The 9617-nt window shown below is 39.7% G+C and overlaps 1 long non-coding RNA gene across 1 annotated transcript; it reads right to left on the reverse strand.

The window, feature by feature from the left end:
• Positions 1-2335: 2335 nt before the first annotated feature.
• Positions 2336-7613, reverse strand: LOC117829071. Its single transcript, XR_004634542.1, has 3 exons — positions 7499-7613; positions 5128-5327; positions 2336-3108 (listed from the first exon to the last, which is right to left on the reverse strand). It is a non-coding gene; the product is annotated as an uncharacterized LOC117829071 (long non-coding RNA).
• Between the last annotated feature and the right edge of the window lie 2004 nt (positions 7614-9617).

Raw genomic sequence — 9617 nt, forward strand, 5'->3', positions numbered from 1 at the left:
TAGTTTGACGTCTTTGAGGAATAACAACATAAATGTTATCATCATTACTGGACACTGCAGAACTTTAAAGTTCTGTTTCTACACAGCACACAGCGGCTGAATGATCAGACTTTGATTAAACAGCCAGTGTTTCATCATTGAACCCAATATACACTCACCAATGTTAGATCACATCACTGACTTCTTCACAATACTATTTTTTATACATTATCCTATCATTAAAGTATTGATTAAATATGAATATGACCTGTCCACACCACAAGAGGACATGCATCACTGTAAGCTAGTATGTCAGTGTGTTTACCACCATCTTTTGCATAACACTGATCCATATTGCCTTACCTAAGAGAGGCTGATCAATGGTCAGCAGGACAAACTCCATCACATGAGCAAACAATGTGTTATCACAGCAGAGGGCTTAAATCCCAGCACATAGCACACCGTATCCAGGTACAGCACAGCAGTACAGTGCAGCATTAAAGAGCTGAACAAGTAATGGATTGTGTACAGCTGCACGGCAGGGCTGCTGTTGACCACTAGAGGGAGACAGTGTGACTGTGACAGTGAGTCTTTTTAATAAAAGAGACAGTTCCAGGGTGACGATGCATGGATTGATGTGACAGTGGATGGCAGATTGTCAGTAGGTGTAGAGAGTGATTCTTCATAATGATGTGTGATGGGAGAATGCACAAGTAGTCTGTGCGACCACAACAATGAGTCTGATACAGTCCACACATTCACAGCTATGATATACAATAACACATTATAAAAACTCTTCATAGTGCAAAGTGTTCCTCAGCAGCAAATCAATACATCTAAACAGAGACATCTTCACACACACACTCATGGACACACCATGTGTGGCATTGCATTGATCAGTGATTACCAGGACAGGGTAAAACACAGACCTTTTAGAGTGTAACAATTAAAACTGTACTCATCCTCGACAATAACACACAACAAGTCTGAGAACTCTTCTATTGACTGGTCTCTGCTGACAGACAGGATCCAGTTTTTCATAATATGTTTGGTGAGGCTGGAACTTGTGATATTAATGGCTTAATTCATACAAACTTAAAAAATGTTCACACTGTAAATCAAAGTTATGTGAACCAAAGAAAGACTTTTCATTTTATATATAATATAAAAAACTGAAATATGCAGACGGTTAGTGGACAAGACTGTAAACAAAAGGATTTCAAAATGCACTGAATGAGGAAATGATACATAAATACTTGATTTGGGGCATTGCATTGGAAACAAGGAGCTAGTGAACATTTCCTTGAGCTCAGCTAAAGTGAATTCTGTGTCCTTTATTCTTCAATAACTCCATCTGACCAATCCCTGTTACCAGACATCACACCTGTGTGATGGGAAAAATACAGACATGACAGAATGTTATTCTTGTGTTCATTAGAAGAAACACACACACACACACACACACACACACACACACACACACACACACACACACACACACACACACACACACACACACACACACACACACACACACCTTCTGTGATTTGCATATTGTTATCTCTTGGCATGGCTGTGGAGCAGACCATGGGGTGAGAAGTCACAAAAGCGACCAGGAAGCGAGAGCTCGTAAAAAGCTCTCTGGTTTGCCTCACACCTCTTTGAATGTGTTTAAAAATGCAGTAATCTTATACTCTGAAAATAATCAGTAACAAGTTGAATCTTCACTCTGGGTCAGTTGAGCAGACTGTGGCTGTTTTTGAAACAGCCTACTATACTAGTAGTATGCACTGATTTGGCCTAAATTCAGTATGTAGTAAGTGAACAAGAGCAAAATCTGCAATATGCCAAAACAAAACCCTGATGTCTACTGATTCAGGAAAATTTCACAATGTGCATTAGACCAGTCTCCCTCATGTACTGTTTCCCACAATGCACAGCACTCGTTCAGCTTTTTCTTTTCTCTTCTTTTTTTGACGGGGGAACTCAGTTTGTATGTGCTGTGAAAATTATTAAATTCCATATAAACCACTTCTTAACTTTTTAAATCATAAGTGATGCTAAAGAAGCAGTTTATCTATCAGCTTGGTCGTTGTTTACTTCCACTTTCTGAAACTGGAAATTCAGTGACGTCTGGCCCAGCGTACGGCAACACAGATCCAACAGAACAGACAGACTACAGACTAAATTCAAACTCAGTTTGTTGTAGGCAGTACCTACTGCCTACTACATTCGTAGGCAGTATGTAGCAGGCCGTTTCCAAAACAGCTCTTGTCTCGTTTGTCAGATCACTCTGCCAGCGAACCGCTTTGCAAAGCTCACTGAAGGCCGGAATAAAGCTCACAAAGACAAACCGTTGTAGTTTGAGTCTTTCATTTTCAGATTTCCGCCACACCTGACAAGGACTTAAAAACAAACACATCACACTCCCTCTAATGTTCAGTTTAACTTTAACAACCCTGTGGTGCAGAGTGAGAGAGCAAGCTCACAGAAATCCTACAGATGGAAATACAAAAAACATCAAGGAGACTGGAAATAGCCACAGTGAGTACGGATATAGATGGAGAAACGTGTGCAGGCATTGTTGCAAGAAGTGCAGAGAAGAAGTAGGCATCCAGTCGCTGTCCTTGTTGCCATGCTGCCACATGAAGAGTGAGGGGTTCAAGGCGGAGGGGAAGTAAACATTTAATTCAGTGAGAACTCTTCAGTCTTCCCCAGAAGCCTTGCATGTCTCCTATTCCCCCGACTGGTATGCATACAGAGCTGGTTTTGGTTCTTGATTTCAGACTGCATTAAACATGTTCTCATTTCAGCTCCCATGAAGGAAAGGCAGCAAGGAGAGGAAGCTTTCTAAGGACATTTGCAGAAGGAAAACAGCATGGTGTCTGCTTTAGCAATGAATTCCTGATGATAGGATGGTGGCAGTGGAGGATTTGTCTGTGTCTGTTCATAGTCAGTAAGTGCAAATGACCAACTAGAGGCCTAGTACTCAGAGCTCAGGTTGAATAAGCTGCAGTTTGAGTCCACACTACGCACATATAAGCAGGCCTTTGCTGCATCAGTCAGCTTGTGCCTCCTCTTCTTTATCTGGAGAGTCCTGGCTCTTCTCTGTGTCTCCTCCCTCATCACCTGACAGACAGAGGGAGACAGATTCAGTCAGTGTCATGCATAAGTAACTAGCATGGAGGCAGTGATGCGAATGAGGTTGGCTGAATCAGCGAGTAAGTCAGTATGAAAAGGGCTGGAACACAATCACAGAGGCAGATCCAGAGAAGAGACAACTCATGACAGGACATCACACGTAGAGGAGATTAAAGGAAGACACATTTGTAAATTGAACCCATCGCACAAAACAGGAAGACTAAAACATGTGATTTATATTTAAAAGTCAAATGTATTGATCATTCTGCTTTTTTTAAGCAAGGTTTTATGTCCAGTTGCAAAAAAACCATCACAAATTCAGCCTCTGTGGAGGATCTGCAGCTTCTCTGTTTGTAACCTCATTATCCATGCAGTGACCTATAATGCTAAGATAGGGATGTTGAGGCGCTGCGCTGATTGGCTGCCTGGATGTTGTCTAAGGGGGGAGGGTCCAGATGAGTGCAGGTGGATGCAGAGGTGGAAAAACACCAACACAGCCAGGAACTCTGTGCACCAGTACACTACACACATGATGCAGAATCTTACCCAGAACAAGAGGAGGCAACTGTTGAAGTACTGCAGCCATGGTTACAACATGTCTTTGAGTGGTACGTTAAAACCATGGACTGTATAAATAATGGACGCAGCATTCAGGACGTCACCCATCTGTTCCTGAGCACTGTTTGGAAGCCAATCATCTGTGGGAGCCATATTGGAAATGCTGAACTCATCCAAAAGAGTGAGACGTAAAGGGGTGGAGTTTGAGCCTCCTCGCCAACAGCTATGTGTTCCCCCCTGTCAGTCAAGTCAGTCGTGTCCTTATTTGGGCAAAACTTGTAACCTTAATATCTTCACCCCCCGTACAGTGTGTGCTGATAGAGAAATGAGCTACATAGAGCCAAGCTGTTTTTTGAACCAGGCTGTAAACATGTTTATTAATGCTGCAAAGATCGTCTTCTTTGAATGGTTGTGTGTGTGGTTTCTGGTGTTTCTGCAGCCAGCCTCAAGTGGACGCTCGATGAACAGCAGTTTAGAACACTTCTGCATGGGCTTCATATTTTGAGACCGAAGGCTGCTGCTTGGTTAAAACCTGAGTGTTATTCCTACAATCTGTGTAACCTTATGAGGCTGGCCCTCATACTGAAACAAATTAGCATCAACTGTAGTCGGCACGTTGTTGATGAGAACAAAAAGCAACCACTGTTTGTTGTTTTTTGTTTGATAGTTTTTGCAACCAACAACAGTTCAGTTTGCATGCCAGACTCTAACCTTTTATATCTTGATTCTGCAACACCGAAGCAAAACCACAAGAGCATAGGATTCTGCAGGTTTTGCATGCATGCCTATATGCAAACCACTCCTGCTGCTCCATCACCACTGGAGCCAATGCAAATCACCTTGTTGAAGCTGTGTTTTTTCTCAGTATGTGGGCTACAGAAACAATGCAGAGGCTTCTTCTCTGCAACATTGTCAAGGTTGCAAAGATGACTGAAGTATAAGTACAGGCAATGAAAATGGGCTTTTCATCACACGGGAACTTTAGAATGCATGGCATAAGATCCCAAACTTATAGTATAACACATTTATAGTGGCGAAGAGAACGCTTCAGCAGATGAACACGAAACACGAGTCCTTTGTAAGACTCTGAAAATTGAAAGTTAAACATTCAAGAGAAATTTTAATAAAAGACAAAACTTATTTTTGTCACATTTTTTTTGTACATTTTATTACCTCAGTAGAAAATAGTGTTTCTTTAATTCATATAAAAACCCTTAATGTATGAAATGCCTTCTTTACGCTACTCTATGCAGATAAACCTTGTGCTTTGGCACCCCCTGGTGGTGGCATCAATCGGCACTGCATCATCCTTCATAGTCTTGATTGTTGCAGGACAAACATGTTTCAGAATTTATCTGCAAGCTACGACAAATTCAAGTGGCCGAGTTGTAATATAAGTTATTTTACAAGTAGCCACCGAGGTAAACGTTTGAATATGATGTTTCTCACCTGACTCGTTGATGTTAAGCTGGGAAAGACTCTGTGACAGGTCAGTGGGTCCCTGACCTCCAGGGGTATCTGGGATTTCATGGATGGCGTTCCTGCGGCCGGACCGTCGAGAGGCGATGAAGTCCTCATAGGTCGCCTCCACATCCGTCATCGCTAACACGCCTCACCATAGCAGGGCCTGGCACACACGGCTGCACACACTAAACACAACACGAGTGTAAATGGACACACACTAAACGCACCAGATACACACTTGTTAGGAAGTTGGCTGACATAATCAGAGTCTGTTCATATTTGTCCTGAAGGAATTTGGATACTTCAGCAGATTTTGTTGAAATGAAGAAAGTAATACAGTAGGTTACCCATGCACTCGTTTCATACAGCCCTCCCTCCCTCCCTTTATTTTGTAACATAATCCCCCATTAATCTATCTTAATCTCTAGGGTCTAGGGCAGAGGAGACTCCATGGACACAGAGAAGACAAAATTTGCTGAAGGATTTCGGCCAGAGGAATGAAAATAAACAAGAGGGCTCTGAACTGATGCAATCCAGCCGCCAAACACACACAAGCACACAGTAATCACGACAAAAGGGAGGACAGCATTGTATCTAAATGTCATCCCACTTGGACTATGCAGGGTGCATGATGGAGGCTGCGTTGCCACAGAGATTTAGGCTAAACCCTTCTGTTGACACTCTAACAATCTGTCTGGGTGAAGCCGCACTTCAGCTGTAAGCAGGTTTTCAATCATTAAAATCCATCAGATTCTTTTTTCACCTTTAGTTTTGAATGAATACACTTGTAGAAGGGGGCAGAGAGAAACCAGTGTTCCTCAGACTCACTCTGGACTCTAAGATGATAAGGATGATAAACTGCAGACTATAAATGGGGTTAAGTTATCAGGACTTGTGCACAAAAAATGACCTCAGCTCCCACATCCATTTGAGGCTATTTTCAGACCCGGGCAGGCTGTGATTGACCGTGGCTATTTTTAGAAACTTTCTCTGTCATCATCCGAGCACGCATCCACTCAGCTGTCATTCTCAAAATGGTGTCAAGAAGGGCAAGACCCAACAGATGTCCTGCATGTCCAGTCGCTGTTCTCAACACAGGATGAATGTTCTTGATAGAAAACATGGAATATTGTCTTCATTAGAGTCAATGCTGACTCTGCAGGCTGGGTTGATGCTGGGTCAGTGTAATTTACTGCTGGGGTAGTATGATGATATGCATGACATAGACTTTAAACAGTTACCAATAAGTGCTGATACAGGGTAAAAAATACACACATGGTCTGCAGTGTAAAAGGTTAAAAACAAGATCTAAACTCACTGATCTAATCATGAGTGATACGTTTTCTTGATAAAAACAGTCTTGAGTATCCTTTGCTTATGTTCTATTAAATATTAATCTGACAGTTTACATAATTCAGTCACAGAGTTGCACCCTTGATGTAGAAACATCAGCAGTTCATCAATAGGTAAGTATGTGTGTGTGTTTGTGTGTGCTGTCCTTCTGGCTCTGCTCCCATGTGGGACTCTGAGCCCAGCTGGCTTTGAGAACAGCATATCCAGCAGACCTCAAACAAATGACCGAACCACTGAGTGATACAAAAAGGCCAACGTAATCTGACTGAAAAAGTACAAACATGGCTGCTTCTGTTGTGTAACCCTTTGTTTTGTTGTGCTGCCAAACAGAACATTTGCAGTCAGGATGACAGTGGAGGAATGGAGTCCCAGAAACTTATGCCAATGTTATTCTAGGTGGCTGGGCAGAGCAGTAATGAAGCCAGCACACTCTCACACACATGCTTATAAACAAACACACTCCTACACAGCCTTTTGACAGAGTAATAACACTATCCCCAACTATAGCATCACTAATATCTCAGTTCAATCTCATTAGGAACTTACAAAATAAATATGTATTACATCTCTGCAGTATTCCTCACACATTAAAGCTACAGGGTTGTTTAGTCATCTCAATGCCTTTGCCTGGGCTCTGCATGAGCTGTCATTAGTCCATTTCAACCTTTCATCAGAGTACACAGTAAATTATTGATGCAACATAATGTATCATAATAAGGACACAGAGGAGGCTTAGCTTTCAGGATTGTAGTGCGCAATGGATCTCCATTAAAAATCTCCTGCGATGTTGACACAGTAAAGCCTAACAGATTAAAGGTACTACCCATTAAAGGTAAATAAGCATCGTCATGCACATGCTGATGTCAATAATAAATAAACAGCCATATGTCCAGCTCTGTTGACAAAGACTCTAGTGCCATAAACAGCCTGCGTGAATATAAATATGGCACGTGGGATTTCAGTAAACTCTATTCCTATGTTTATAAATATTATCAGCAGGTACCTGTTTGGGTCAAAGGGCCTCCGAATATTCCTATCAGCGGGATGCAGGCTCGGTATTTCCCGTTGCGCTCAAGAAATAGAATTTAACAACATCAAGCCAGTGGGAGAATTGTCAAGCTTCCGGTTCAGTTTTCAAAATAAAATATTTCTTTGAAACATTAAATTAACTCTTTTTCTTACCGGTCAGGTAGCCTTTCATGGTAAATTCCACTGGCTTGTTCATTCATTATGTAGCCTTTTATTTCTCTATATATTCATTTCTAATACTTATTGATTTGACCCACATTAGAAGGCTTATTTATATCAAATAGTATTTATTGATATAAATAAGAGAGGTAAGCCAATTAATTTTGTATCCTACTGTGTATAACAAAAATATTCAGAAAATGTTTTTACAACACCACAAGTTTTAATAAATACAATATATAACGGATTATAATATGACAGAGAAAGTATCATATGAAACATATATCAATCAATCAATCACACTTTATTTGTAAAGGGTTTTTCATGCAATGATATTGTAACACAAAGTGCTGTACATAAAAATAATACCAAATATAATAGTTTCAAAATATGAAAAAAATAAGAAAACCCACATCCCAATCCCAACCCCAGCCCTGCACCCACAATACATATCTAAGGTTAAGAACATGATTTATGCAATAAGAATAAGAATAAGAATAAGAATAAGAATAATAGTAAAAATAAATAAATAATTGAAAAATAACACTGGAGGTAAAATAAGATGTCAAAACTAAACACTGGAAATTTAACTTGCCAAAATAAACTAAGTTAATAAGATAATAAAACACTAAAACATTAAACCATTAAAAGACACTTAGATGCTACACTAAAAGTAAATACAGCAAAATAAAACAGAATATAATGTTAAAATGCTGAGAGGTAATCTGAAAAATCAGAAGATGATAAGATCAAATTAATAAAGAAATAAAACATTAAATAAATTGACCGAACAAATAGTAAATGTGTGTCAATAAAAAATTAAAATATAACATATACTTAAAAAAGTGACTAAAATTAGAACAGGAAAATAAACAAATAAAGTGAGATGGAATAAGACTCAATTAAAAGTGAGACTAAAAATGTAGGTCTTGAGTTTATATAGGCTACAGCATATTAGGTTTATATAGAAATATTTCAAAGCAAATAGTATACTTTTTAAATGATTGAGTTATATTATAAATCATTTAAAAATAATTATTATCAACACACAATATTAAAGCTACACAAAAAACGATATTGTTGTAAAATTGTTTTGTCCTCGTCACGATGAACCCAGAAGGACCTCTACCCTAACAACTTTTATTTAAACTAAAAGGTCACATGAGTCTGGCAGACAGTGAGGTTATTGTAAATGTCTGGTGTGTGTGTGTGTGAGGGAGGGAGAGAGTGTGTGTGTAACTGGAGTTGGGATGGGTGGAGGGGGTGGCTGAGTACTTTGAGAACAGTGATCTGTTGTGCAGAGAGGCTCTAGCTATTCAGTAAAACGTTTTCTGTGGTCTCATCGCATCTGGCTGTGAATTACTTCTTTCAAATGGCACATGTGGTCAATATGCCAAACTGGGAGCATCCAAGTGCTCTGGGGAAGTGTTTGAGCCAATACAACCAACAAGGGAGTACACTGGCCACATTCAGGGCTCTATGATCACAGTCATCTTAAAATGAGCTCTGTTATCTGACAAGGAGGAGGAAACAAAGAGCAACATGTTTCTATCTGATAACCCTAAGAAAAAAAAGGAAATATATATATATATATAAAATGGAATATATATAGACTGTATATATATATATATATATATATATATATATATATATATATATATATATATATATATCCAGTCTTCTCTGGGGTATCTGAATTAGCAAGAACACAGTAAAACAGTTGACATCAAACTTGCAGATGTGATTGCTTTGTTTTGACTAGTTTATAGTATTTGGTTATGATAGGAGCTGCAGATGAGGACTCGCCCTTCCTCGTGTGTCTCACACAAACACCGGCCAGAGAGCTTTCTGTTTTTACGCCCCTAAGCTATGGAACTCTCTGCCTCTGGACAATAAAACGGCGAGCTCTCTTAGTGTTTTTAAAAGTAAATTTA

The sequence above is a fragment of the Notolabrus celidotus genome, chromosome 17, assembly GCF_009762535.1.
Source record: "Notolabrus celidotus isolate fNotCel1 chromosome 17, fNotCel1.pri, whole genome shotgun sequence".
NCBI classification, from domain to species: Eukaryota; Metazoa; Chordata; class Actinopteri; order Labriformes; family Labridae; genus Notolabrus; species Notolabrus celidotus.